Here is a 7,909-nt window from a genome sequence, read left to right as displayed (position 1 = left end):
ATTTAATAACGCAGTGCAAAGAGAAATGATAACACAAACAGTAGTAATCCTTGTCCACTAGCAAGAAAGGTGCATCTCAGTGCAGGTTTAATATCCAACCAAAGGATGGGAAATGTCTTGAGGTTTTGTTATTTACCAATTCACCTCCTGCTCCAGTTAGGTTTAGAATGAAGCTTCAAGCTTGATGCTAAGGTGGGGGTACAGAAGGTGGTTCTAAAGGAAGTAAGGAGAAACTTTTTAAGAAGGAGACAGGTATCAATAAAAACCTAACAGAGCTTCGAAACTCTTTCTGTTCTATCTGAAATACTAAAATTTAGAAATGTCTGCATTTTTTGCCTTTTGTAAGAAGAATACAATAAACATAAATTATTACATTTGAAGTTGCCAGGCCAAGTGGTGTGAGCATTCTCAAGGCTTTGGAGGAATGGCTGGTGTGGAGGCAACTTTTGGGGAGATATTATATGCCTGGTAAGTCCTATAGTACTAGATCAGCATTACTGAACGTAGCCAGTAAAACAGTGCAAGGTACAATGAGAAATATACATGTAGCACCCTCCTAGGTAGATGCTAGAGTTAATGTATCATAGTTTTTGGTTTCTCTGCCTAACAGAGAGATAGTAGGCACATTACTTAACAGAGGTTGTGTTTATCTGCCTAACAGAGAGATAGAAGGTACATTACTTAACAGAGGTTGTGATTATTAAGCAGAGTCTTCTCAGTGTGCTCTGATGCTGCTCATGCTGTCTTGAAGTTTCACACTGGTCTAGCAGCTGTGGAATGTACTGGACAATGGTTGGAAACCACGCAGATGAAAGCATGAATAGCCATACAGCCCTGGCCAATTAAAAGGGGAGGAGCCCCCATTGCATTCTGGGTGACTGTATTTGAATTTGATAAGCACATGGGCCTGGGGTCTTCCTCTACAGAGAGAGGGGTCCAGGTGGGGAGGGAGCCTGCCTCCCCTCCTCAGCACAGGCTGCCATGCGGCCTCAGATGGGTGACCTGAGGGCCTGAAACATCGAAGCTGAAACCCATGGCTCCCCTTAAAGCTGACTAAGTGAGGATGTCCACTAATCCTGTCTGGTATTACAGAGGAAGGTGACCTGCAGCCAGGGCCTTGTGAGTACAGACCCCTTAAAGGGATCCTCGAGACTGGTGTTGCTAAATCCCCTATTGGTGCTAGAAGTCAGCATACTGGGTATAAGCTAAAGGGGATACTGGCTAGTGTCTTGAAGAAGCAAAGTCCACAAAATTCCTTCTGCTACAAAGGGACTTTGCTTTATTCTGTACAGTCTGCTACACTGCTTTATTGACAGTCTGCTACACAGTTCTACTAAGAAAGTTGCCCTTGTATGTGAATAGGAAATTTGGAGTATCCTACTAAAGCCCTTCTCCTATCCAAGTTCTCCAACCAAAACACAAAAACGCATCCCCTAGACTGGTAATTAGAGACAACGAGCGGAAGAGTGTGTGCACTTGGCTGTGTGAGAAAATACCCTGTGACTGGCTGTGGATTAAACAGTGGGAGCGCTGCATTTAGCTAGGTAAATAATCTTATTGTATAATGGACAATGACACATTGATTTATTTCTATATATTACTGCAGTTTTCACATTAGCTTTGCCCTGTGCACTGTTTTAATAAATAACTGTCTACATTGGTGCACAAAACACACAGATACTGTATTAATATTGGCTAATGTCTTTTTAGAACTCCATAAATAATAAAAAATAAGTGTCCTTGGTGGCATTCTGCATTTAATCAGGCCCTGCGGGAAAACCATATATATTTACGAAGAGAATTGTGCTGCAGATGAAAATGTCAAAGAACACTCATTATTTTTGGAGTGTTCTCTAGCCTTAAGCAATGGAATTTGTCTTTTCTTAATTAATGAATTCTGTGGAAAATATCACAATACAATTTTATTGTGCATTTGTCAAAAAGTGTTCCAATGTGTGATATTTATTTTGGGACAGTTATTAGAAGTCAAGAGACTGGAGAAAGCTTGATGAAGCATAACTTTTACTTTTGAAAATTAGCTGACTATATATTTGCATTTGCTGATTCTTTTGACGTGGTTTTCTGAAGATAACCACTACTTATAGATTTATCATCATCATCATTATATCTCAGCTTAAGTATCTCAGGTTTATGATAAGTTTGCCTGAAAAAAAAAAGTAGAGTAGAATTTTATGATTATTTTCATTTCATTTTTTTTCTTTAAGTGTTTGAGAAACAATTATTTCATGCTGTATTGGAGTTCTTTAATTACAGTTAATGCTTCACTTTTATCAGTGGGGAAAAAATCCAGACGTTTGTCTCTTCTTTCATAAGGTCTTCATGCATAAATTATATTGTAGGTAATATGAATTAAACATCGGAAATTTAGAAATTGATTTAGGAGAAGTTTGTTCCCCTGCACAGCCAAGACTCCCATCCACTGGAAGAAAATGTCTATTCTAGTCTAGTGTCAAGTCACTGTATGTGTGGAACAGGGGAGGTGTTATAGATAACCAGCCTGACGGGTGCCCTTTAACCTCCCTGGCGGTATGATTCTTTTGGATTTTAGGTGCTGAAAGCGGTACCATTATTTTGCATGTAATTCTTGTGAATGAGCAGCCCAAACCAACTGTATACATTTATTATATATATTATATATATATATATATGTATGTATACATATATTATGTATACATATATATATATATATATACGTGTATATATATATATATATAATATGTATACAGTTGGTTTGGGCTGCTCATTCACAAGAATTATGTGTATATATATATATATATATATATATACGTATATATATATATATATATATATATATATATATATATACATATATATATATATATATATATATATATATATATATATATATATATATATATACGTATAAATATATACGTATATATATATATATATATATATATGTAGATATATATATGTATATATATATTTATATACGTATTTATATATATATATGTGTATATATTGTTGTAAGGGGGGATGGGTGCGCTGATAGTGTGTTGAAGCTGCTCCCGGTATTCAGTGCTTTTGAATATAGATAAATGTATATGTGGTGTGGGGTGCGCTAAACAACAAATAAATAATGAATATATAACATATATCTATGTGTGAACCAAATCAACAAAAGTAAATATATATAACATATATCAATCTGTGAAGCCAATTAATAATGCAAATCAATTTGTGCATAAACATAAAAGTTAATAAGTGTCCATAAATATTTTGCAGGTGAGTAGAATTGTATTCTATCCGAATAATACGTGTATCCACCACCGAGTGAAATTCATCCTTACCAAACGGAAATAAATAAGGTGCAACTATATTTTCTTGTGCTGAAAAAATATCCAATCTCCTTGTGAACAAACACCACGTGTAAATCACCAAGAATTAGCCTCTTACCAGATGGTAATAGGTATGCACTTGTTCAGTGAAACCACCGCCTTGCTTCCTCTTTAAAATCCTGAAGTGGGATGTAGAACCGCTCTACCTTTCTTTCTCCACTAGATGGCAACGAGTACCAGCAAGAAACACAGCCTCATCCTTCTTTACAAGCTCACAAAACCACCGTGTATTAAAGGAAAAAAAGGGCTAATAGTGTATTACCCTTGAGATTTATTCAAAAACAGTTGATAATGCACTTACAATTAGATGTCTTGTATTCAGCATAAACATAGGCATACGCTGCTGCAGGGAACGGAACTAGGAAGTCCTCCTACCGACAGACGAGCGGCGGAGATCTCGGCTGGCGGTCACAGCAATGAGAGCTCATCGCTGGATCGCCAGGATAAGGTAAGACACTCCGCTGCGCTGTCTGCACAGCTCTGCACATTCACCCCGAGCGTGACTCGGGGATACCGATAATAGCAGGAAATTCCTACCCCGAGTCACGTTTGGGGATACCGCTAGCGTGGTTAATAATCAGGTACCTACAATTTTAATTGAACTCTGATCAAAAATAACAAATAATAAAAGATTAAAAATAAAGGTCTATTAAAAGATAAAACAAAAAGGCAGCTTTTATTTCAACATTAGCTGCAATCTAAAGCGTGCCATAGATGAAGAGATTTTCTTTCCTGCAACCATGGGTTGCAGGAAAGACATGCCTGAAGCTTAAAAGTGATAAGCATAGGGCAAATATAACAGGGTGGAAGGGAAAGCAGGCAGTAGGGAGGTAAATTAGTTGTTAGGATATGAAAGGTTAGGACTCTTACCATATTGGTTGAGCAGACGGGGTGTTGGGGAGGAGCAAGAGAGATAGTAGTTGTAGGGGAGGAATGAAAGGGCTTCACTTGCAGACTGGAAATCATAGAAGAAACACCCCTCCCGCCTATTCTGGTGACGTTGTTTTTTTTCTCGTTCTGCTAAAGAGGTTGGACGTTGGTTATCGGCATCCTTAATGAGGGTCCAAAACATGGTGTCTATCTGGAGGGACCCATCTCAGGTATAGAGTCCTATGGTTGGTCTGGTTCAGTCTAGAACGATCAGGTAGTGTAAGGTGGTAGGGTCTGTGGTCAGTTAGGATAGTCCTCAAGGCGGTGTTTGGCAGCTGGGGGACAGAACCTAGCTTAATGGTACCACAGACTCCAAAGTTGTGGGAGATGGTATCGTCAAGGATCTGCAACAATTCTTTGATCTGAATTGTTCTGACTGTTTTATGTTATTTATGGTTTTGTTTAATAAAAGGCCAAACCGGCTATTTAATCCTATTTGGGATTTAGTGTCATTATTATTACTATTATTGGTAAAGAGGGTGGAGTTGGATACTGATTTATGTGAATACAGTTAAACAGGTGGGATCTGAACTACCCTAGTCTAAGAAGATCGCTTGATTCCTCAGTGTTGATGGGAAAATCCTTCCAGTGGAGCCATTGTGTTCTACCAGTGGGGGGAGCTGTGCCTTCCTGGGAGAACACAGTAAATACTGCTAGAGGCTATAATAGCTGTTAGCATTAATCCCATGTAAAATCTGACAGGCTGGTTTAACCCAAGTTGATCGATCGATCAACTTGGGTACATTCAGTCTGCCCATGCATGGTTCATTTGAACCGTCTATGGCCAGCTTAAGGCTGTCCCTTGCAGTTTTTCTTCTCTGCCAGCATATGTCCAGTCTCAGTTTGATGGTCAGCATCATTCAACCTATGCCTTCAGAGCTCAGGTTGTGCTGGACCCACTCCAGCCTGTGATTAGACAGTAAAAGGAGAAGCAGCTCACGTTCAAGCTCATCTTTCTGTCACTCTGCTTTTCCCTGTTTCTTTTTTTTAATTCTCTTTTATTGAGTTTTAGATATAAAAGGACAAAACAAAACCTGAAAGCAAACACAGTGCATAGCACACCATTGACAGTAACAAACAATAAAGTTGTGATCCACTACAATCAATGCAAACAATCAACCTATTGTCGCAAATAAAGGTAAGAGGATAAAAGCAAATAACTGAGGCCGGTGAAAGTCAGCTGTACACTTCAGATCAGGATTATAATACAAGCAACACAATGAGAGTAAATGGAAGTACAGTATATAACAACCCAACAGCTGAGGATAGGTCCAGTGTAGAGATAACGAATGTGGAGTAAACATTCGACAGGGTGAAATGTCCCATTGTTCATTTCATACAACCATCTCAGATGAAGGTTGCAGCATCCGAGTTCTTCAAACACAGGGACCAGATTTTCTCAAATTTAGAGGGACACCCTCTGCTAATGTAAGTTGCCTTAAACAGAGGAAGAGTAGAAATAACTAGTGTTTTCTACCCACTTAAAGCGATATTAAAGCCTTGTTTTTTTTAAAAATAACAAACATGTCATACTTACCTGCTCTTTGGAGTGGTTTTGCACAGAGCAGCCCCAATCTTCCTCTTCTCAGGTTCCATGTCGGAACTCCTGGCTCCCCCCTCCTGCCAAGCGCCCCCACAGCAAGCAGCTGGGAGATCTCTAGTGTGTAAGTTGGTAGGCTGGGAAGAAGCAGCCGGGTAGGCTAGTGAAGTGGCAGCCAGTGGGGATAGAATTTTTCTAAACGAAGTAGAGCTGAGACCAGTATCTACAGGGAAGCAGAAGCTATTGCAGGATGCAGTTCACTTCACATGTGCTTCTTCTCTAAGGGACTGAGAGTTCCTAGCCTGTAAGGGGCTGTTGCTAAGCTAACGTAAGACAGGCATGCTCCCAACCCACAGCTCTGTTTGTCTAGTCACACGGAAACATAGTTTAGCCCCATTCCCCTCTGTCTTCTGATGGGCTCACAGCTGTGATAGCCATTGGCTCCCGCTGCTGCCAAAAGCCAATCAGGAGTGCAAGTTCTCGGAGAGGCAAGGCTCTCATGGATATCACTGGATCGTGAGGGGGCTCAGGTAAGTATTAGTGGGGGCTAGGGGGGCTGCTGCACACAGAAGGTTTTTTACCTTCATACAAAGAATGCATAACCCACTTTAACATTGTTGGTAGGGCAGACTTTCAGTGAAAAACAATAGCATTTCTGGTGTCATATAAGAATACACAATTCAAAATATAAGAATACATAGGTAATGCTTGGGTCACTATTTTGGGGGCTAAAGATTCCACCAGGACCAACAAACAAAAACCTATTTCTTATTTGCAGTGAGATCAAAAATGGATTGCAAATCTGGGGACCAGTATATACCTGTACATGACCAAAAAAATGAATGAAATGTTCAGGAGAAAATGTTGAAAAAGTGTAGAACAACCCCTGTAGGAGTTTCAGATGTCAGGGTCCCCCACTACTGCACAGCCAGGCGCATATCATCTTCAACTTGCATCCAGAAACAGAAAACAGTCCTTGAGCTGTTTTTGTTGTTTTATTGGAGGATAATAACTTATGGGGATGGACATTATGGGATGCCCAACTTGACAATGACAAACAGAACCAGGAACTGCATCCTGCAATACCTTCTGCTTCCCTGTAGATACTGGTTTCAGCTCTACTTCTTGCTAGCCCACCTGGCTGCCGCTTCACTGGCCTACCTGGCTGCCTCTTCTTCCCAGTGTACCCGACTGACACACTGCACCAGTCCTCCTGGCTGACTCACTGGAGATCTCCCAGGGCAAAGCTGAAGACTTAAGCACACCGCTGTCTTCAAGAGAGACCTGCTACATGTGGCAGTCTCTTCCCTTGTCTGTCCCTGCACCATGCTGATCTACTTACACTGTCTTTCCTTGCTCCCGCTTTCTCTCTGGAAAGCATCCTTCCAATTTCCTCCTGTGGTAGGATCCTTTCAGGCCAACTACCCAAGCTCAAGCCCGAGGTCCAAACCCTCCCCAGCAGGGGTCCCTCAAGGGCTGCCAACAGTCTCCCTCAGCACTGTATCTCCATCTTTCACCAAACTCCCTTGCTGGCATAACTCATGTCTATTTAAGGGCTCACTTAGTTCCCTGCCAGGCCCCAACCCAAATATGCAAGACAACCCTCCTATCTTCCGCCCACTGATTTCTAAAATATTCTCCAATATTCTAGAACCAGTGGGAGGCACCAGAGAGCTGCCTGGATGAGTCACCCAGCCCTAAACTCTATTGAACCCTGACCGAGATTCCATGGCTCAGGCTTAGTCATCAGCCAGACTATAATTTACCAGCACTTTCTCTAGTAGCACAGTAGAGGGTGCTACACTAGCGTGAAGTATCAACAATGGACAATCTTAACAATTGGAAGACTGAAATACGTATATTTATACTGCAGCTTTCAAGTAGTATACTGAGATAATGCCTGCAGCTACAGGCATCATCCCAAAATCATTTTTTTTTCTGCTGGCGGCAGGCTATTTTGTAAAAGCCATCCTAGCAGTTAATTAGCCCTTCCCACAGGAGAACTCGGGAACTGAAGCTGGACCTAAGGACCGGAAGGTCCCTGATGAGCTCTATAGTA

This window comes from Pelophylax lessonae, assembly GCF_965119305.1.
Source record: "Pelophylax lessonae genome assembly, chromosome: 6".
Lineage (NCBI taxonomy): Eukaryota > Metazoa > Chordata > Amphibia > Anura > Ranidae > Pelophylax > Pelophylax lessonae.
This window is presented reverse-complemented; position numbering follows the sequence as displayed.